The following is a 22,263-nucleotide window of genomic DNA, read 5'->3' as shown; positions in this document are numbered from 1 at the left end:
TCAAAGTGTGACAGCACTGAAAGCTGAAAATTGGGGGGGGGGGGGAGCTACCTACATTTTACAATCCATAGGTGACGTTTTAACCACTTGCCGACTGCCGCATGCCGATATACGTCGGCACAATGGCAGCGGTCGGCAAATGGGCATACCTGTACGTCCCCTTCAAGAGGTGGGGATATCGCGACCGTGCCCGCGGGACCGGTGGACTCGATGTCCGCCGGTCTCCCGGCAATCGTGTCACGGAGCCACTGATATGTAAACAAGGCATTTCCCCATTCTGGGTTGTGGCATGATAGAGATCACCACTCCCTGTCATGGAGAGCAGTGATCACTGTCATGTTTTGGTGAGCCCACCCCCCCACAGTTAGAACATGCCCAGGGAACACAGTTAACCCTTTGATCGCCCCCTAGTGGTTAACCCCTTCCCTGCCAGTGTCATTTACACTGTAATCAGTGCATTTTTATAGCATTGATCGCTGTATAAATGACAATGATCCCAAAAAAGGGTCAAAAGTGTGCGATGTGTCCGCCATAATGTCGCAGTCACGATAAAATTCGCAGATCGCCGCCATTACTTATAAAACAAAATGAATAATAAAAATGCCATAAAACTCTCCCCTATTTTGTAGACGCTACAACTTTTGCACAAACCAATCAATATACGCTTTTTCCATTTTTTTTTTACAAAAAATATGTAGAATAAAACTGAGAAAAAAGTAGTATTTTTTTGGGGGATATTTATTATAGCAAAAAGTTAAAAAATGTATTTTTTTTCAAAATTGTCACTCTTTTTTTCGTTTATAGCGCAAAAAAGAAAAACTGCAGAGGTGATCAACTGCCACCAAAAGAAAGCTCTATTTGTGGGGAAAAAAGGACGTCAATTTAGTTTGGGTGTCACGTCGCACGACCGTGCAATTGTCAGTTAAAGCAACGCAGTGCCGTATCGCAAAAAGTGCTCTGGTCAGGAAGGGGGTACAATCTTCTGGGGCCGAAGCGGTTAAAAGCCTTTACCACTTTATATCTACAGAGGAGGTCTGGTGCTAGAATTACTGCCCATGATCCAATGTTAACGGTGATACCCCATAAGTGTGGGACAATCGCTGTGTGTGTGCCCGCGGGATCGACGCATGCATTTGCCTTTGCCCGCTAGCACGATGGGACGGGGGCACTTTAATTATTTTTTTATTATTATTAGCTTATACAAAAAAAAATAATACACTGTTTCTTTCTTTATTTTCATTGATCACTTTATTGCTGCCACAAGGAATATAAACATCCTTTTGACAGGTCTCTTTATGGAGGGATCAGGGGTCAATAAGACCCCAAATCCCTCTTTTGCACTTGAAAGCATTTTTGAGTACTTTTTTTTTTCAAAAAACTGAGCCGCTGACCTTCAGGTAAACCGGAAGTGAAGTCAGGTCATCTCATCTGGGTTACCATAGCGGAGACCAGACTGGGTGGCACATAAGGAATATATGATACCCCAATTGTTGGTATTGTATCCCTTTATTTATTTATTTTTTTCAAAAGAACTCATTGATGATGTAACAATACATTCCTAATATATATCATATAAACCATTGGTACTTCACAATTGTAATAGGTAGTCCGTTACTTGTACATAATAGATGAAAGGACTGTGAAAGTTCTTAAATGCGTTTGGTGATATTGTTGAGTGTATGAAGGCATGTCAGCTTAGGAGGAAACGTTGTCTGGCAACCGAGTGGTTGAGGTCTGTGTTGATTTTTTTTTTCTTTGTGAAGCAACAATAGTAGTTCCTGTTTTATCTGCAAAATTTTTGCATGTGTGGAAGATGTCCAATTTTTTAGACCTGCTCTCTACGCCACCAGGAGGCAGAGTAGGATACAATTTAGTGTTGGTTCTTGCCCTTGGATGGCCATGTCAGAAGCAGCTGGTTACAATACCCAAAGATGAGAAGAAGAGGGTCTTTAGGAAGGTGAAGCAGGGTAAATCCTTGAATGAAAGATATGGTTTCGTCCCAAAAGTGGAGATTTATTTGCACGTCCAAAAGCGGTGGGATGAAGTAGGTCTTTGTTGGTGGCAGAGTGGGTAGGAGGACGATTAAGGGTTGTCTTTATCCAGCAGGAATGGTATATGTGCACGATGGATTATTTTAATTTGTGTTTCCTGCTATTGTTCGTACAGTGTCAACTGGAGGACTTTGTTGAATCCCAGCAAAAAATTTTCCGTAAGCTCTGGGACTGGAAGGTCCTTTCCCCAGTTTGAGGGGGCGGGGATGGGGGTTATTTTGCTGATCAGCAATTTGTACTGTATATGTTTGAAATAGCGTAAGATCCTTCTTTGAGTAGATGGTCTGTTATTGTAGTCTTGGATCTCTTACCACTTTTACTGCATTAGGTACGGATGAAGTTGACACATTGCCAGAAGTAGAAGGCATGGGAATTTGGCAAAGAGAATTTTTCAGCTATACTTAAGAAGTGAGAAGGTATAGGGTACACCTGTTTCCATGTCACAGAGGGAGGCAAACTCTGTAAGGCCATTTCGTTGCCACAGGGTGTATGTTTGGTGTTCTAACCTTGGAGGGAAGCTGGGGTTTCCTTGAATTGTTAGGTGTCTGGAGATGAAGAGGGGGAGAGGTTTAAGCTCTTGTGTACTTCCATCCATGCTATGGCTGTATCAAGGGGCGGGACAAGGGGTGGGCAGGAGGGGCGGCTGCTCCTGGCGCAATGGTTTATTGCAGGGGTAGGGGGCACCCTGACCCTAACTCTAAAGGAAAGGGGGGCGCAGTTTGACATCTTTGCCCTGGGCACTGAATGATCTTGTCCCGGCACTGGCTGTATCATGTAGAAGAAGGTTATGTTGAAGATCTGATAGGAGTAGTTTCCATTTGCAGTGTAGTAGGACCATCAACAAATATGGGTGGGCCATTTCAGATTCAGAGGAAAAGTTTGAGTAGTGGTAAAGTCTAGGCCTGTTCTCAGTAGGCAGGCTAGATTATACGTTCTAATATTTGGGAGACTAATGCCCCCTCACCCCTGGGAAGGTGAGGGGGCACCCGCGCTATGCACAGTCTTTTCTTTTTGCCAAATAAATTTGGAAATGGCTTTATTAAAAAAGCTGTATATCTTTGTTTTAGTAGTAAAGGTATGGTTTGAAGTGGGTAGAGTAGTTGGTCGAAGCAGACCATTTTGAAAAGATGACATCTTCCCAGAAGCGAAAGAGGCAGATCCATCCAGTTTTCCAATTCTTGAATGATTTTGGTAATCAAGGGAGGATAGTTAAATGTGTACAAGGAAGAAGGAGATACCCCTATCCTAATACCCAAGTAGGTAATGTGAGACTTGGCTTTAGTGAAAGATGTCACCGAAAGGGGATTTGCAGAGGAGCCTAAGGGAAGAATTTAGCTCTTAGTGTAGTTGATGCAGAGGCCCGAACAATCTCTGAAATCATCAGAGGACTTCTTAATTGAGATCGTATCAAGGAAGGGATAAGCAGAAAAGATGAGTATGTTGTCTGCAAAAAGGGCTCTATGCAGTTCGTGTTTCCCTATATGGATTCCGTGTGGAGGGGCATGATTATTTAGGTACCTACAAAGGGGTTCTAGTGCCAGGTTGAAAAGTAGAAGTGCTAGGGAGCATCCTTTTCTTGTACCTTTGTATAGGCGGAATTTGTTGGTGAGGAGACCTGCCACCACCAAGTCTGGCCATAGGATAAGTGTACATGGACTTGACGAGATGGTTGAAAGAGCCTGTGAAGTCACCCTTGGTCAAGATCAATGAGAGCCAATCAAAGCTGATATTTTAAAAGGCTTTTTCCGCATCCAGAGTGATGATCGCAAAATACCCCCCTGGGTGATTTTTATCATGTTCTAAGGCCATTAACGCCATCTGTCCATGTGTCAAAGTAGTTTTTGGCTTTTTGCCAAATGTCTCTGTTTTCGGGGGAGTTTGGGGCAGAGAGAGATTGCTGAGCCTCTCTCTAAGATGAGAGCTTGCTGTCTTATAGCTAGATAGGGCCTTTTTCTTGTAAGAGGCTGCAAAGGATATGATCCGACCATGAAGATAAACCTTCCCTGTTTCCCAATAGAGGTTAGAGTTGTCAGCATGGGGAGAATTGGCGGTAGTGTACTCTTTCCAAGCATGGTCTATGTATGAGTGGAAGTCGGCATTGCTATACAAATATGATGGGAAACGCCATAGGCGAGGGTTTGATTTGGAGTCTGCTATGTCAAGTGTGTTCGAGATTGGGGAATGGTCCGAAATGGCTATTTCATGGATATCTGTCCTAGCAATCGTCGGGATTATGTGATTAGTGCAGAAAAGGTAGTCAATTCTGGTGAAAACATTGTGGGGTGTAGAATAAAAAGTGAATTCTCTGTCCACCGGGTGGGAGAGGCACCACGCTTCAATGAAATGGAGGGATTCCATAGTGGAAGTGAAGAGGGTTTGTTCTGAGTCATGAGTTGCTTTGTGCGTTTTTTTGGGAGTGGATCAATCATCTGTCATGTGCATTGTGGAGTTGAAATGCCCACTTACTACATGTAGAAAATGTGGGAACTTCAACAGTTTGGTATATAGGTCTCCAAAGAATTTCTTTCCAGGGTTTTTGGGTGCATAGATGTTAGAGATCAAAAGATCTCTGTCGCCGAACGGATGTGGGTGGTGAGAAGGCATCCCTGAGTGTCGGAGTCTATTTTTACTACTTCACATGTAAGGTTTTTGTGTATCAGGATGAGTACCCCAGCCTTTCGGCCAACTGCATCAGTTCCTAACACAGTGCCTGCCCACAATTTTTTCATGCGGTGAATGTCAGGGCATGTCAAATGGGTTTCCTGGAGTAGGGCTATGTCAGTTTTCAGTCTCTTGAGATTTCTTAGTATCTTGAGTCTCTTGATAGGGGATCAAAGTCCCTTTATATTCCATTAAGGTAACTCTCATGGGGGGGGGGGGGGTTCGGAGGAAAGAAATTAGCTGGTATTGTATATGAAAGGGTGAATACCAGGGATAGGGGGACTATTGCTCTGGAGGTTTGCAGTGGGTGTTCCCTAGGCGATTTGGAGATTGCAGTGGGTAGAGTAGTTGGTCGAAGCTGACCATTTTGAAAAGATGACATCTTCCCAGATACGAAAGAGGCAGATCCATCCAGTTTTCCAATTCTTGAATGATTTTGGTAATCAAGGGAGGATAGTTTAAGGTGTACAAGGAAGAAGGAGATACCCCTATCCTAATACCCAAGTAGGTAATGTGAGACTTGGCTTTAGTGAAAGATGAGCGTTTTACCGAAAAGGGATTTGCAGAAAAAGAAAAACTAATAGTTAAAGGGATTTGCAGAAAAAGAAAAACTAATAGTTATTGGATTTGTATAGGCCGCTTGACTAGAAAGGACCGCGGCGGTATATGCAAAAGTGAACGACAATAGGGACATTTTCCATATTCAAAGTCTAAGCAGTGTTCCAATTACCCAAGTGAATGAAAGAGAGATAACCAAGGAGTAAGAGTCAGTGATGATTGGAGTGATTGCTGGATCCAGAGGACTTGAGGCGTTTAGGAGAACCCTTACGTGGGCTGCATTGTTCCATAGGACGGAGTGATGAGGATGCCCTGGAAGGGGGGTTTGATTGTGGATCTTTGTGGATCTTTGTGGAGGGAGCGTAGAAACACCTCTGCCTCCGAGGGGTTATGGAAGGGAGCTTTGAGGCAAAGTACTGCGGAGAAAGCCAAAGTGAATTTTATCTGTTGCTGGTATAACCCCCATGCATATCTGCTGGAAAGCTTTCCTTTTCTTTGAAACTTCGATGTAGTAGTTGGCAAATACCAGGATTTTGATCCCATTGATTTGTAAAGACCTGACCTGTCTGTACTTTTGCAAGATGGCAGCATTATCAGCATAGTTCAGACACTTGGCAATAATCGGATGAGGGGAAGTGCGTTTCGTGAACAAAATGTAGGCCTAGCGCTTCTGGTATGCGCCTGGTGCAAAATTCTGTTATTGCAGATGATTGCATAGACACCTATGAAGCGTTGGTTGTTCCGACGCAATCTATTTTCCAGATCTTCCAGTTTTTGTACGATGTACTGATTTGTTTTATCCTGTGCCTGCTCCATTCACTGTGCCTGGTACAGCTCCTCCCAAATATTAGACATTCTATGCTCAGCTTCATTGAGGCGGGAGGCATGTTCCCCCAGCTCTTTTTCTTATGAGGAGCATGCCTGCATTGACAGCCTTTTCCATAGAGGCTTCTATTGTAGGGGCCAGAATCGCAGTAACAGCTTGGGCGATCTCTCTGTGTTGTCTGACACTGACTGTGGTGTGAGACCGCCACTCACTTCCATAGCAGGTGCGTGTGCTATGATGGATGACAAGGCATCCCCGGCCTCGATTTGCTGCTAGGCCAGTGGGACTCACGGACCACTTTTGTCCAAAAAGTGGTCCATTGTTGCAAGGGGTCTTTCCGGAGGCTGTGCAGGCAGTAGCGGGTGTTAGGGCAGATATTGGACGTCATTTTTCTGGCCGTGCTGCGGGAGCTAAGGTGGAGTACAGCTACGCCATACGGCGTCAGAACCAGAAGTGTATGCCTCTATTTTAACCACTTACCATCTGGGCCAATTCTGACACTTCACTCCTACATGTAGAAATCGACTTTGTTTTGCTAGAAAATTACTTAGAACTCTCAAACATTATATATATTTTTAAGCAGAGGCCCCAGAAAATAAAATGCTGGGTTTTGCAATTTTTTATGTCACACAGTATTTGTGCAGCGTTTTTTCAAATGCAATTTTTGCATCAGCTCTACTCACGAGTCTCATTTAAATCCTTTTTGATATTACGGCAAGAGCTGGAGATCCCAGCACCCTGGTATTTTAGGTATTTACAGCTTCGGCCTGCTGAAGGAGCTCAGTTCGGGGTGCGAGAGGTGCATCTCTCTAACTCTAAACTGGAAAGAGCCCCTCTCCACCTTACTCATACAGGACTCACTTCTGCCTTCTGAATGAAGGAAGAAATTGCTGGCTGCACACCGACCTGATTGAAGTCCATTCATTGAACCATACAAATAATAACACACACCATGGTTGCCATAGCAGGAACAGAGGTGGACTAGTTTCGCACAGCTACATTTTGCTTACTCATCACCTTGAAATGTGTTACTGACATTCCTTAAATAGCCGCCCACACCCATGTCCACAGGTGTGGGTGGGTATCAGTGGACACCCTACCTGTCCCAATTACATAGAGAGCTGCATAATTAGAACCAGACAGGAGGGAAAGAAAAGGATACACCTTATCTCATTTTGTTACATAGTAAGAAGAAAACGTTGACGCAAAGTATCAAATACACATCAATAAAAGCCAATCACCCCCTGCCAATCTGCCAACAGCGCATATGCAAATGAATACTAACAAACAATTGACCAGGGGCGGCCCATCCATTAAGGGAGCGCGGACGCCGCCCCCTCCATCGTGTCACCCCTCTATATGACTAATGGATAGAGTCATGCATTGCATGACTCTATCCGTGGCTGCCCGATGGGCAGCCCCTATTCAGGCGTCCAGCCCCTTTTCGGGTGTCGGGCGCCTGAATTACATCGGCGGGGGTGTTATTATTTAAGCACCTGATTAGAGCCATAGGCTCTAATAGGCTTCAAAAAGTGTGGACTCGGGGCGCAGAGCCTCACCCAGAGTCCACCCAGATGTGTTAGAAAAGCAAATTAATATTTGCATTTTTCTAACACTAAACCGCCTCTCTGCCAATCAGGATGAGCGGATCTAATACTGGTCACCTGATTGGCTGAAGGCACATGTGCCCCTACTGAAGAGAGAAGGGGGAAACATGGAGGACACAGGAGCCATTCCACAGCATCGGGCAGACAGTGGGAAGGCAGGGGTCAGAGGGGCTGCATTTGATGTGCACAAGTGGCTGCATTTGATGGGCACAAGTGGCTGCATTTGATGGGCACAAGTGGCTGCATTTGATGGGCACAAGTGGCTGCATTTGATGAGCACAAGTGGCTGCGTATGATAGGCACAAGTGGCTGCGTATGATGGGCACAAGTGGCTGCGTATGATGGGCACAATTGGCTGCATATGATGGGCACAAGTGGCAGCATATGATGGGCACAAGTGGCTACATTTGGTGAGCACAAGTGGCTGCGTATGATGGGCACAAGTGGCTGCATATGATGGGCACAAGTGGCTGCATATGATGGGCACAAGTGGCTGCATTTGATGAGCACAAGTGGCTGCGTATGATGGGCACAAGTGGCTGCATATGATGGGCACAAGTGGCTGCATATGATGGGCACAAGTGGCTGCATTTGGTGAGCACAAGTGGCTGCGTATGATGGGCACAAGTGGCTGCATATGATGGGCACAATTGGCTGCATATGATGGGCACAAGTGGCAGCATATGATGGGCACAAGTGGCTACATTTGGTGAGCACAAGTGGCTGCGTATGATGGGCACAAGTGGCTGCATATGATGGGCACAAGTGGCTGCATATGATGGGCACAAGTGGCTGCATATGATGGGCACAAGTGGCTGCATTTGATGAGCACAAGTGGCTGCGTATGATGGGCACAAGTGGCTGCATATGATGGGCACAAGTGGCTGCATATGATGGGCACAAGTGGCTGCATTTGATGAGCACAAGTGGCTGCGTATGATGGGCACAAGTGGCTGCATATGATGGGCACAAGTGGCTGCATATGATGGGCACAAGTGGCTGCATATGATGGGCACAAGTGGCTGCATATGATGGGCACAAGTGGCTGCATTTGATGGGGCACAAGTGGCTGCATATGATGGACACAAATGGCTGCATTTGATGGCACAGAGGCTGCATTTCATGTGTACAGTGGCTGCATCTGACGGCACAGTGGCTGCGTTTGATGTGTACAGAGAGGCAGCAATTGATGTTTTTTTTTTGTTTTTTAGTTTTTTACAGCTTGTTTGTATCCCCCCAAAAAAATATGTTCATATGATGGGCACAAGTGGCTGCATTTAAAGGGCACAAGTGGCTGCATTTGATGAGCACAAGTGGCTGCATTTGATGAGCACAAGTGGCTGCATTTGATGAGCACAAGTGGCTGCATATGATGGACACAAATGGCTGCATTTGATGGCACAAGTGGCTGCATATGATGGGCACAAGTGGCTGCATATGATGGGCACAAGTGGCTGCATATGATGGGCACAAGTGGCTGCATTTGATGAGCACAAGTGGCTGCATATGATGGACACAAATGGCTGCATTTGATGGCACAGTGGCTGCATTTCATGTGTACAGTGGCTGCATCTGATGGCACAGTGGCTGCATTTGATGTGTACAGTGAGGCAGCAATTGATGTTTTTTTTTGTTGTTTTTTTGTTTTTTTACAGCTTGTTTGTATCCCCCCCAAAAAAATGTTGAGCACCAGCCGCCGCTGCAATTGACCATAACAAGTACGTGTAAAACTATAAAAAATTTATCATATATGAATACATACATATAAAATTTAAACGAAAAGAAAAACTATTGTATATGTATATAATAAGTAGACAAATCATATAAGAAAAACACAGAACAAAGGGAAAAGAAAATAAGACCAAAAAAATGCATATAAAATCATGAATGATCTCCAAAATATAATGAACAATCATAAATGCACATATAAACATCATATAAAAAATCAACCTAAAGTTTGTGCATATGTCTTAGCCCTTGTACACACGGTCGGAGATTCAGACGGAATGTGTCCGATCGGACTGTTTTGTCGGATATTCAGACTGTGTGTGGTCTACATCAGACTGTTTCCGTCGGATATACTCCGACGGACCAAGTTTTCCAACTTGTTGGTAAAATTTTCCAACAAAATGCTCAGATCGGACATACTCCGATCATGTGTAGAGAATTCCGATCGGACAAAGTGCCACGCATGCTCAGATCAAATTCCTACACCAAAGCTATTGGCTACTAGCGTGAACGTAGTACCGTCGTAACGAAATAATGTCATCACGTCGGATTTTCCAGCGGATTTGGTTGTCGGAATCTCCGACCGTGTGTACAAGGGGTTAAGGTTATATGATAACCAATAGAGAGACCAATTTGTAAATAACAAATTCTAAATATGATAATCTTACACTGACCCAGACATGGCGGTAACTAACCACCATACCCTGTGTGGAACTGTGTGTACCATACATATCAACTCCCAACCTCCAGATCATTGTACCAAGAATAATATTTAAATATCTAAATGATCTCCATCAGATTATATCATAATAAAATAAAACAAAAAATGTCTATACTAGAGGAAATGAAAGAGTGAACTGATGAACAGACATGGAGCAAAAAATAAAAAAAATAAAAATAAAGTAAAGTGAAATATATTGTGAACTACCTCTATAGAAAAAGTATACTTTTGAGCCGCAGAGAGGTGCTGGGATGTATTCATAAATAGGACTAACATCCCATTCAAACCCATGGGAATGCGAGTCTGAAGATGGAAAATCCAAAACACCTCTCTGCGGCGCAGCAGGCGAAAGGCATCTCCACCTCTCTTTGGGACCCTAATCTTGTCTATGACTTGGACCTGCACAGTGGATTTATTACCTCCATGACATGATGTAAAATGTTTTGCTATATTTGTGGATTGTTTATTTTTTAGCAATGCTGTAGACATGTTCATAAAACCTATCGTGTCCTCCCCACATATTGGACACAGCAGGCACTACATGAAATAAGGTAGATCACAAAACTCGTATTTGCAATTGTAAAAAGAAGTCAATATTAAATTCTCTCTTATTAGACGTAGAGGTAAATTTACGGTGTCCTTCAGGGCGGGAGGGTGAGGTGATTTCCATTGTTTTGCCACAGCTAGCCGGGCAGCAATCAGGATGTGTGTTACCAGCACATTGAGGTGTCCAGGCCAAGTGGCAAGTGATAATCCCAGGAGTAGATCCAATGGTGTCATAGGGAAGGAGATGGCACATAAAGCGGAAATAAAGTCAGATATCTCCTTCCAGTAGATTTTGATGGCTGGACAGTCCCACCGGTTGTGTTTTAATGATCAATGTTGCCGCCACCTCTCCAGCATTTCGGTGAAATTGTGGGGTATATAGTAGCTAACCTGTCCGAGGGTATAATACCACGTATGGAATAGCTTTTGCAAGAATTCCCAGTGGGTTATGCAGTGGGATAGGCGGAGAGGAATTATGAGGGACTGGTGCCACTGTTTAGTTGGAGGTGATATGTCTGTGTGAGTGGGCCAGAACTTGATGGAGGAGGCAAGTGATTCAGGGGGTGAGAAATATTCTATCAGACTGTCCAAGTGTCAAAGAAGTGCCACATCCCAATGGATATTGAAACAAAAAAGAAAAACGAGACGGGACTTTGGAGGCACCAAAAGACACTTTGAATTTGGACAATGGTAGTTTATTAAAATAATTTCATTGATACAAACATTTTAAAATTCCTATAAAATTGAAGCATGATGCATACGACAAAGTAAGCAATACATTTCAAATTAAAGAATTGCACATGATATCATTCCTCAAAATACTACTGCAACGCAACAATACCCCTACGCGTTTCAACTAAAACAGTCTTCCTCAGGGAGTTCTTTGTTGAGGAGTTCATTGAATCGACACTAAAAGACAAATGTCAATCAGAGAGACATGTTCTGCAAAATCATGTTGAAATATGTGCATCAAACATTGAAAATATGAGTATATCTTACACAATGTAGATGGAAGAATCATATATGGACACCAGAAAGGGACAGAGGGAAGGGGATTATTACGGTGCCAACACAACTCAATACAAAGTAGGATTAAAAGACAGATTTTATTACATTGCGTTAAAAATCAATTCAAAATACTAATTCACATAAGTATAAAAAGGAGCATATACAATATAATGTTCGCCAAAAAAGATAATGGCTATTTACAGTAGCAGGTCAAGTCTTCCCTACTATTTTCGCCAAGACATTGGCTTCATCAGGGGAATAGGACGTGACAAAAGGAACTGTAGCTCTATAAAAAGAAAAAAAGATTATTTAGAAAAAAAAATCAATAAACACGAATATAGTGTCAGACATGGTGCGCATTACTGAATAATTGGGCGATGTGGTACTTAATGTCCCACCCCCCTCCCAAATCCATCGAACACCTCCCCACATACCATATGATGGGAATGAAACATCCCAACACCACAAAAACATTCACCCAGCCTACCCTAATAGCTCAACGGGGCAAGGCCAGTGCGGTCCAAATCCCAGGGATGGCAAGCCCACGCTGCAGAGGGAAAATGGGAGACCAATAAATACTAGAAAAATAAGGGCAAATGGCTCAAATAGAGCTCATGTCTGTTTCATAGATAGGGCTAAAAAGCCTCAATACAAACAAGTAAAGAATATTGTGATGAAAGGGGCTCTGTGGTAATCGAGGATATAAGGTTGATCAAGGAAGGACGATTAGGCTGGAGTATTAAAGATGAAATAACTAAATAAAATAAAAATTAATAATAAAAATAGATACTAACGTAGAAATAACAAAAAAAAAAAAACACCATCTAACTGTTAAAGCCTCACTGTGTGCTAGTTACAATCAAGGGGTTCAAAATGATGTTTGAAAAAACAAAATTGATGTAGAGTGGTACCTGAGTTGAATGAAAAGCACTATCCAAAGGTCACAGCATAAAAAGGCCTAGTCAGGAAAGTAATAGAGTGAAAAGAGCGTTGTAAATAGAATTGCAATCGAAAGCATATCAGCAGTACAATAATAAGTATCAATGGAAAAAAGAAATGAGAAACCCCCCCCATCCTGGAGACTACCTTCAGTGGAGAAGTTCACTGTAACAGCGCCCCTTGAAGCCAGTGATCTTAGGCTGGCAGGGTCTGCCTTTATAGCCCCCCACCCAGTTGGCGTGTGACGTCACCAACCAGGAGCGGGCAGATTATGGCCACTGCGCCTGCGCAGTATCGATATCCAGCAGCCTACAGTTCCCGCAACGCCGTGCGCAGCGTCAATCACGTCACACAGCTCCAGCCGTGCAGCACAGACAGATGTAGGCGCGGCAAGCAGTGGGCCCTCCAATAGGGAGGACAGAAAAAATCCATCCGCACTTATATGGGAGGATAGCAAAAGTGGCAGATGTTTAAGGAGGGGATATGGGGCGAAATGGGGGCCGGGGGAGGGCGGGCCTCGTGTAAAATGACATTCAGCCCTTGGGTGTCCATACAGCCACAGGCTGTGATCGAATCGATTCCCCTGGGCATAACCCAGATGGGGGCATGGCTGGAGCCGTGTGACATGATTGAACTGCGCCCGGCGTTGTGGAATCTGTCGGACGCCTTCTCCGTGTCTAAAGAAAGGAAGAGAGAAAGCGTTTGACCATGCTCCATCCATTGAATAAGGTTGATGAAGCGCCTGGTACCATCTGATGCCTGCCTGCCTACCTGGCACGCACCCCACTTGGTCTAGGTGGATAATCTAGGGAATGATGTGTCGAGGGTCTGCGTTTTGTTGGACTGGTGGCATCAAGCACGGGGTCTATAATATCATTAAAGTCTCTGCACAGCATTAAATGTGTGGATATATATGGGTGTAATTTTGAGAGCAGGGTAGCGTAGAACTTTTATGGGCTGTGTTGGTTGTATAGAGGTTAACAATAGTGTGAGGGCAACTGTCAATTGTAACTGAGAGTATTATATATCTGCCATCTTTGTCTATTTCACTGTGGTGGAGAGAAAAGTTTACTGATGCGCTTATGGTGACCATGACTCGCATTTGCGAAGAAGCAGTGTGGGTATCGTCCATGTGTGCATGAAGGTTGCATAAGTTTAGAAAAGTGGGTCTCTTAATTGCAGAACATGTTGCGCCAATGCCTCTTTCCAGAGAAAGTTATGTTTGAAGGGGGAGTTTAGACCTTTAGCATTTATTGAGGTGGGTGTGAGGACCGTGTTAAAAAAGGAGTGCCTGAAGGAGTAAACGGATGTAGAGATACTATATCCCTTACACGTATCAGTTAAAGTTTCTAGGAGTGTCAAGATAGCTCACAGGTTACAAGAATGTATACAGCAGTTTACAGAAGAAAAAAAAAGGAGTGTCAAAACTGCACTTAATGGAACGGTATGCAGATAAGTATTTACTCAATACAGGCAACAAGCTGAACAAGATAGTGTGCGCAGCACACTATAACCTGAAGGGTGGGAAACAAAAATATGGACATCGCCCAGACTGGATCTGAATGAATGAATGCGGGGACTGAACATAACTATAAACCTTCAAACTCAGTCCCTTCTAGGCACCGGATTCCAGGAGTCAATGAATGTGGGGGGTGGGCCCCTTAGCCCCGTGTCATGGGGAGTAAGAGGGAGCTTGCCCCAATTGGTCAGTTTTTTGTACCCATATTTGGGGGGTGAGGATGAGGATATTTTGTTGCTGATAGGTGACCAGCAATTTAGTTGGGAAGCCCCACCTGTAGACTATTTTATTTTTTACAGAAAGTGTCCCCGCCGGCTTGCGCTACACTGTTAGTGTAGCGGCAGTCTTATGGGGCGGACTGGGCTGAGAGGCAAATTAGTCTAGTGCCCCCATAAAGGGACCACACTGCTTCCAGCAGGTGGGTGGCCGGCATTCCACAACTGGGGGGGGGAGGGGGGCACTGCTTCTAATTTTGACTGTCCTACCATTCTGGACCACAAACCTTCCTCACTGTGCTATATGTTTCTGCTGCACCATTGGCATGGTTATATCGTCTTAGTCCTCTCCATAAAATTATCAGAAATTTGTGCTTAGAGTAGAACTATAGCCAACACTTTTTTTTTTTTTTCATTTTGGATAGAATAAGGGAGGATTATAGCCCCTGTCAGTTTCTTTTTTATCATGCCTGTCCCAATTGCAGAGATTTCCCTTCACTTCCTGCCCCATCGCCAAACAGGAAGTAAGGAAATCTATGCAAATTAAGGGAATCCACCCCCCCCGGCCCTCAGAACTAGTGTCCCCACGCAAAAATTTCAGGGTGGGTCTTAAACAGCAAGGGGTGTGACCTTGACAGGAAGGGGTGTGTCATATTTAAATTAGGGGGTGCACGAGTTTAGTCAGGCCTAGGGCAGCACAAAACCTAAATACACTACTGTCTCTGATGGTTGAGAGGATTTGCTCCTTAATATGGAAAAAGTGAATCCGAGCCAGTACATCCCTTGGGATGTCAGCTGGTAAGTGTGAGGTTTTGGCAATCCTGTGTTGAGATAAGTTGCTGCATGTGGGGAGTGAGCGCATTCGCTTTAACTGATTCAAGGATGCCCCTGAATTTAATGTTATTTCGCCTAGAACGATCCTCTAAATCCACCAATTTCATCTTAATGCGGTGGATCTCCTCAGTGTGAGGATCATGAGCATCTAATAACTCATTATGAGCTTTAGAATAATCACGCATATTTTCCTCCAATACCGCCATGCTCCCTTCCAGGCAACCCACTCTGTCATACATTTGAGACAAAGATATTCGTAATTCTCGATGCAAGTCTTTCTGCAGAGTGAGCAGCATAGACTTAAGCGTTGCCTCAGATACAGGGTTGGGTATCACAGGGACAGCAACCAAGGATGGTGTGTGTTCTATGTGGGGTGCTCCATTAGCTGCTGCAGCAGCAGCCCACAGATCACTGTCACAGCGTCATCAACCTTAGCCGAGACAGCCAGAGCAGCGAAAAGCAGCGACAACACTGACTTGTTGCGGGGATCACGGCGAGTGTGGGGGAGGGAGCAGCAACATACGGATATTCAGAGCGGGGCAGAACACGGCTTGTCCAATATTGGAATTAACCTGGTGTACTATTCCTGGACAAGAATGCCATATTGAAGGATGAATGGATAGAAGGATAGAGGCCTGGTGTTGATGCTTGTTGCTTGCAGAATTGAGGGGAGAGTTCTGGGAGCTCAGTCCCTATTGGATATCCAGCATAGAAGGAAGTTGGGTCTTGTTACTATATTATTGGAGAAGTGGACTTTATATGAGCATATATTTATATATGGAATCGGACAAATTGGAGCGTTAATCAATACATTTTTACATCATTTGATACCCACCGTATATCTTGTCTCTTGGACCATTTTTTTATCACTATATATATATATATATTCATTATCACAATATTATTTAGGTTTAATTTATCACCAATGTGCAAGTTCACTTTCTATTATTGATTTTTTTGCTGTGTAAAGCAGCCCACAGATGTTTTTGGCCTGAGGCTCCTTGCAGGTTGGATTGGCGGGAGAGGTTGTCAGCCTCTTACCTCTGTCTGCTGGTTGCAAGTCTGAGGCTGTATCAGGAGAAGGCCATATCTTCTCTAGCCGCCGTTGTAGAGTGGTCTCCTGGCTGTGGGAGCGTTGGTGCAGAACAAGCAGGTAGGCTGGGCTTGCTAGCTTTTGGTGACTGTTCCCTGGTCCGGCGCCATCTTGGGTCGACTGCATGGCCATTGCGGTGTTGTAGTAGTGTGTGTAAGGAAGCATGGAGCAGGGGACTTGTATCATTTACGGGACATGCCCGGGAGTGTCCCCGATCTTTCCCACCATGAGGAGAAGGGCTGCATCGGGTTTGCCAGAGACCCGGGCCTTGGGACAGAGCTAGGGAGTTGGGCTTCCATCCAGGTCAGCAGCAGGCCACATTGTAGAGTGGTCACCTGGCTGTGGGAGCGTTGGTGCAGAACAAGCAGGTAGGCTGGGCTTGCTAGCTTTTGGTGACTGTTCCCTGGTCCGGCACCATCTTGGGTCGACTGCATGGCCATTTCGGTGTTGTAGTAGTGTGTGTAAGGCAGCATGGATCAGGCGACTTGTATCATTTCCGGGACATGCCCGGGAGTGTCCCCGATCTTTCCCGCCATGGGGAGAAGGGTTGCGTTGGGTTTGCCAGAGATTCGGGCCTTGGGACAGAGTTCGGGACTTGGGCTTCCATCCTGGTCGGCAGCAGGCCACGTTGTAGAGTGGTCACCTGACTGTGGAAGCGTTGGTGCAGAACAAGCAGGTAGGCTGGGCTTGCTAGCTTTTGGTGACTGTTCCCTGGTCTGGCGCCATCTTGGGTCGACTGCAAGGCCATTGCTGTGTTGTAGTAGTGTGTGTAAGGCGGCATGGAGCAGGCGACTTGTATCATTTACGGGACATGCCCGGGAGTGTCCCCCATTTTTCCCGCCATGGGGAGAAGGGCTGCGTCGGGTTTGCCAGAGACCCGGGCCTTGGGACAGAGCTAGGGACTTGGGCTTCCATCCTGGTCGGCAGCAGGCCACATCCCCCTTTTGAACCTTTATGTGATGCTACCTTGGCTTTGTTTTCTTCCAAAGTTTTGGAGTAGGATTGCTCTTCTACATATCACTTGATTGTGTATGTCATCTACAGTATTCTCTGCATAGCTGGTTTATCATTTCCTATATATGCTGCACTTGTCTCATAAAGTTTGACTCCATACCACTTTTTTAATAATACTGTCTACTACTTAGCCACTTCCGGACCGCCCGCTGTCGTTATATGTCGGCAATTTGACGTTGAATACCGCTGTTATGGCAGCAGATAGCTGCCATACCCCCCCCCCCCGGTATTTTCTGAAAACGACGGAGGGTTCACTTTGGGATAAAAGTGGTCTTCGCGGCGGATTCGCCATGAAATATTTTTTTTCCACCGGCGGAGGAGGTGCCCACTCCCCTCCCGCCATGTTCCCGGATGTCTCTTACCGGAGCCGTTGCAAGCAGCGGAGATGATCCGATCCTTTCCCCTCAGAGGCCGGAAGTCGAATGAGGGAATTATGGCCCCCCACTCCATTCAATGTCATTGGATGACAGAAGCGACGTCAAACGTCAATTCCGCCAACGGCCTTAAAAGGACTTTTTTTTTTTTGTTGAAAACATTTTTTTTTTTTATTATTGCATTGAAAGTGTTACTAAACTCAGTAATATGAAAATGGTCCATAAACCCTAGCCCTAGACCTCCTCTGTAACTCAAAACTGGTAACCTGTAGAATTTTTTAAACGTCGCCTACGGAGATTTTTTAGGGTCAAAGTTTGTCGGGTGCAATTTTGAAGCGTGACATGTTGGGTATCAATTTACTCGGCGTACCATCGCCTTTCACAATAAAAAAGAATGGGCTAACTTTACTGTTTTCTTATTTTTTTTTTAGTTCAAAAAGTATCAAAAAGCATTTTCTCCTCCCAAAAAAATTGCGTTTGTAAGACGGCTGCGCAAATACGGTGTGACAGAATGTATTGCAACGACCGCCATTTCAGTTTTGTTTCTTTACGTTTCCGTTGATTCGTAACGATTCGTGATTTTCGTAAGACGCGAGTTTTCGTATTCGGGCTCGTGTGTATTTACGCAACAGTTATATTTTCGTTGGTACGAAGTGATTCGTAATTCAGTTCGTTTAATTTTCTTTGATTCGAAATTTGTCATTTTGTTAGATAATAATTTTCGTTTATTCGGTACACTACTCGTAAATTTACTAATTGTTACTTTTTGTGAGATTGCCTTTTTTTTTCGTTGATTCGTACTTTCGTAGGAAATAAAGAATAATAATCCTAGGCTTGCTTTTCCAATAAGTCCTCCTGTACTTGTACTCCAGTCCACTCCCTCAGTCACCAGACCGGACTCCGTCTCCTCAACTCAATCGAAAAAGATCCAGGAATGACGTGCGACTCAGACACAAAAGGGATAACCTGATTGGCTAAAGGTATTAAGTAAGATACATTACTCACTAATACATTGCCCACTCGAAAGAACGATTCGAGAACACGAAATTTCAAACATGCAGTATCTGACAAAAGTAAGTACACCCCTCACATTATTTTGTATCTTTTATCTTTTCTTCTATCTTTTCATGTGACAACACTGAAGTTCCTCCTTGAATAGTGAGTCCGCTTCCTCCTTGAATAGTGAGTCCGCTTCCTCCTTGAATAGTGAGTCAGCTTCCTCCTTGAATAGTGAGTCCGCTTCCTCCTTGAATAGTGAGTCCGCTTCCTCCTTGAATAGTGAGTCAGCTTCCTCCTTGAATGGTGAGTCCGCTTCCTCCTTGAATAGTGAGTCCGCTTCCTCCTTGAATAGTGAGTCAGCTTCCTCCTTGAATGGTGAGTCCGCTTCCTCCTTGAATAGTGAGTCTGCTTCCTCCTTGAATAGTGAGTCCGCTTTCTCCTTGAATAGTGAGTCAGCTTCCTCCTTGAATAGTGAGTCCGCTTCCTCCTTGAATAGTGAGTCCGCTTCCTCCTTGAATAGTGAGTTCGCTTCCTCCTTGAATAGTGAGTCAGCTTCCTCCTTGAATAGTGAGTCCGCTTCCTCCTTGAATAGTGAGTCCGCTTCCTCCTTGAATAGTGAGTCAGCTTCCTCCTTGAATAGTGAGTCAGCTTCCTCCTTGAATGGTGAGTCCGCTTCCTCCTTGAATAGTGAGTCCGCTTCCTCCTTGAATAGTGAGTCTGCTTCCTCCTTGAATAGCGAGTCAGCTTCCTCCTTGAATAGTGAGTCCGCTTCCTCCTTGAATAGTGAGTCAGCTTCCTCCTTGAATAGTGAGTTCGCTTCCTCCTTGAATAGTGAGTCAGCTTCCTCCTTGAATAGTGAGTCCGCTTCCTCCTTGAATAGTGAGTCCGCTTCCTCCTTGAATAGTGAGTCAGCTTCCTCCTTGAATAGTGAGTCCGCTTCCTCCTTGAATAGTGAGTCCGCTTCCTCCTTGAATAGTGAGTCAGCTTCCTCCTTGAATAGTGAGTCAGCTTCCTCCTTGAATAGTGAGTCCGCTTCCTCCTTGAATAGTGAGTCCGCTTCCTCCTTGAATAGTGACACACAGCCATTAATGTCTAAACCGCTGGCAACAAAAGTGAGTACACCCCTAAGTGAAAATGTCCAAATTGAGCCCAATTAGCCATTTTCCCTCCCCGGTGTCACGTGAGTCGTTAGTGTTACAAGGTCTCAGGTGTGAATGGGGGAGCAGGTGTGTTAAATTTAGTGTTATCGCTCTCACTCTCTCATACCGGTCACTGGAAGTTCAACATGGCACCTCATAGCAAAGAACTCTCTGAGGATCTGAAAAAAAAGAATTTTTGCTCTACATAAAGATGGCCTAGGCTATAAGATGATTGCCAAGACCCTGAAACTGGGCTGCAGCACGGTGGCCAAGACCATACAGCGGTATAACAGGATAGGTTCCACTCAGAACAGGCCTCGCCATGGTCCACCAAAGAAGTTGAGGTCACGCGCTCAGCGTCATATCCAGAGGTTGTCTTTGGGAAATAGATGTATGAGTGCTGCCAGCATTGCTGCAGAGGTTGTAGGGGTGGGGGGGGTCGGCCTGTCAGTGCTCAGACCATACGCCGCACACTGCATCAAATTGGTCTGCATGGCTGTCGTCCCAGAAGGAAGCCTCTTCTAAAGATTATGCAGCAGAGAATGACATTTTCCGAACCGACTTTGGGGACACTTGGTGCTAGGAACTCCAGCTATGGATATGTTGTATTCCTTCCAGGGGTGGACTTACAACTCATGGGGCCCCCGAGCAATAGGAGATTATGGGGCCGCCAGGCAATCAGAGATTATGGGGCCACACAGTAGACACAAACACACACACACAGTATGCAATCACACAGTATACACAGACATGTTTCTATTGGCTAAGAAGGTACTGGAGAGGTGGGGCAGCTATAATCTCAGGATTTTTAGACCAAAGGGATGTTGGTAAGGGGCACTTCAGAGACAGATGTAAAAAAAACACAGATTTTTACATACTGTCCCTTGTTTTACTGAAGCTGGCAACCCTGATGGGGCCCCCTAGTGGCATGGGGCCCTCGGGCAGTGCCCAAATGGCCCAATGGTCAGTCCGTCCCTGAGTGCTGGTTCCACTGGGTTTGCATGCCAAATTTGGGGCTCCTAGCACCAAGTGGCCCGACATACGGGGGCCCCCCAAATTCGGTTTGGAAAATGTCATTCTCTGCTGCCTGCCCCATATTGTCCCCCTCTCCATAAACCTTCTTCTGCCTGCCCCATATTGCACCCCTCTCCATAAAATATCTTCTGCCTGCCCCATATTGTGCCCCTCTCCATAAACCATCTTCTGCCTGCCCCATATTGCACCTCTCTCCATAAACCATCTTCTGCCTGCCCCATATTGCACCCCTCTCCATAAACCATCTTCTGCCTGCCCCATATTGCACCCCTCTCCATAAACCTTCTTCTGCCTGCCCCATATTGTGCCCCTCTCCATAAAACTTCTTCTGCCTGCCCCATATTGCGCCCCTCTCCATAAACCTTCTTCTGCCTGTCCCATATTGTGCCCTCTCCATAAACCATCTTCTGCCTGCCCCATATTGTGCCCCTCTCCATAAAACTTCTTCTGCCTGCCCCATATTGTCCCCCTCTCCATAAAACTTCTTCTGCCTGCCCCATATTGTCCCCCTCTCCATAAACCTTCTTCTGCCTGCCCCATATTGCACCCCTCTCCATAAAATATCTTCTGCCTGCCCCATATTGTGCCCCTCTCCATAAACCATCTTCTGCCTGCCCCATATTGCAACCCTCTCCATAAACCATCTTCTGCCTGCCCCATATTGCACCCCTCTCCATAAACCATCTTCTGCCTGCCCCATATTGCGCCCCTCTCCATAAACCTTCTTCTGCCTGCCCCATATTGCACCCCTCTCCATAAACCATCTTCTGCCTGCCCCATATTGCACCCCTCTCCATAAACCATCTTCTGCCTGCCCCATATTGTGCCCCTCTCCATAAACCATCTTCTGCCTGCCCCATATTGTGCCCCTCTCCATAAACCATCTTCTGCCTGCCCCATATTGTGCCCCTCTCCATAAACCATCTTCTGCCTGCCCCATATTGCACCCCTCTCTATAAACCTTCTTCTGCCTGTCCCATATTTTGCCCCTCTCCATAAACCATCTTCTGCCTGCCCCATATTGTGCCCCTCTCCATAAACCATCTTCTGCCTGCTCCATATTGTGCCCCTCTCCATAAACCATCTTCTGCCTGCCCCATATTGTGCCCTCTCCATAAACCATCTTCTGCCTGCCCCATACTGCACTCCTTTCCCCGACACCTCTCTAGCAATGCTCTGCTTCTGGCTCTCTAACCCCTCTCCATAGACCTTCTGCTATCATTCACAAACCGTGCTCTTGAGGTGAGGAATGTTTTGGCAGTGTGTGAGCCCCCCCACTAAGGGGATTCCTTCACCTGGGGTTGGGTAGGTCATTGTTCATATATCCTGTTATTGATTAGAGGTAATCAATCATTTCATCAGGAAATGTGCACAGTGACCTTACAGGCCTCCTCCC

The sequence above is a fragment of the Lithobates pipiens genome, unplaced genomic scaffold (assembly GCF_037356315.1).
Source record: "Lithobates pipiens isolate NorthernLeopardFrog02 unplaced genomic scaffold, aLitPip1_a1.2 Scaffold_8, whole genome shotgun sequence".
NCBI classification, from domain to species: Eukaryota; Metazoa; Chordata; class Amphibia; order Anura; family Ranidae; genus Lithobates; species Lithobates pipiens.
Note: the sequence above shows the minus strand (reverse complement) of the source record.